We start from the raw sequence: 1,185 nt of genomic DNA on the forward strand, positions 1-1,185 counted from the left end.
AATGTTTATTTATTTTTGAGAGCAAGAGAGAGCATGAGCAGGGGAGGGACAGAGAGAGAGGGAGACACAGGATCTAAAGCAGATTCCAGGCTCCAAGCTGTCAGCACAGAGCCTGATGGGGGACTCAAACTCCTGAACTGCAAGATCATGACCTGAACTGAAGTTGAACGCTAAACCGACTGAGCCACCCAGGTGCCCTTACAAGTGCTATTATTTAAAGGCCAAAAGCTGAAGCCCTGGGAGAAGAATGGACTCCCCCAAGGTCATGTAGCTTTAAGGTCAAAGCTGGATTAAAAACCAGGTTTTCTGCTTCCTCATCCACTGTTCCATATTGCACCTGGCCTGAGTAACTTTCTATCTATTCAGAAATATTTTCTTTTTGACCCAGGGGTACCTAGGGCTGAAAGGCTTAGGCTCAATACCCTGAGAGGTTATGCTCTCTAGGTCCGTATATAAAGGGAACAGAGCCCTCAGAAGTCTCTCTCTGCTTTCCTTCTCCCTTTGCTGCTCTCGATGCCTGCCAGCTTCCATTTCTCCCTCTAGATCTGTTTGGCTGTTGTCCTGGTTTCTCCTTCTCACTAAATATCTGGGTTTCTGATCGTTTCCTTCATTTCCCAGATGTACTAGTTTACATTTTCCCCATCCACATCTCTTATGTTCCCTAATGCAGATTTCTAGACTCTGTGGGGGAGAGAGAATTTTTTTCTCTCTCTCCAGAGTTTTTAAGTAAATAGACTATTTCTTTCTCTTCACGTATGTGCATTATTAACTNCCAGATTTCTAGACTCTGTGGGGGAGAATTTTTTTCTCTCTCTCCAGAGTTTTTAAGTAAATAGACTATTTCTTTCTCTTCACGTATGTGCATTATTAACTATTCTGTTAGGTCTTGGTGTTCTGGTCTGGGAAGCTGAACAAAAACAGGGCGAGAAAACAGGTTTTTCAGACTGTCTTGGTGACATCTTAGGTCACTGCAGAGATGCGGCTGCGACAAAGGCTGAGCATTTGCTTGCACATATGGTAAACGTTGCCCCCAAAGAAGGCAAAGCCTCCCAAAAACCTTGGTGGCATCCTAGCCTGCTAAATAAATGTCTGCTGATGCTCATGAGGATGCTCATAGTTTCACAGGTACACCAGAGGACAGAGAGTCCTCCCTACCCTAATTTGGGGGCATGCAGAACAAGAACA

The sequence above is a fragment of the Crocuta crocuta genome, unplaced genomic scaffold, assembly GCF_008692635.1.
Source record: "Crocuta crocuta isolate KB4526 unplaced genomic scaffold, BGI_CrCroc_1.0 scaffold175, whole genome shotgun sequence".
NCBI lineage: Eukaryota > Metazoa > Chordata > Mammalia > Carnivora > Hyaenidae > Crocuta > Crocuta crocuta.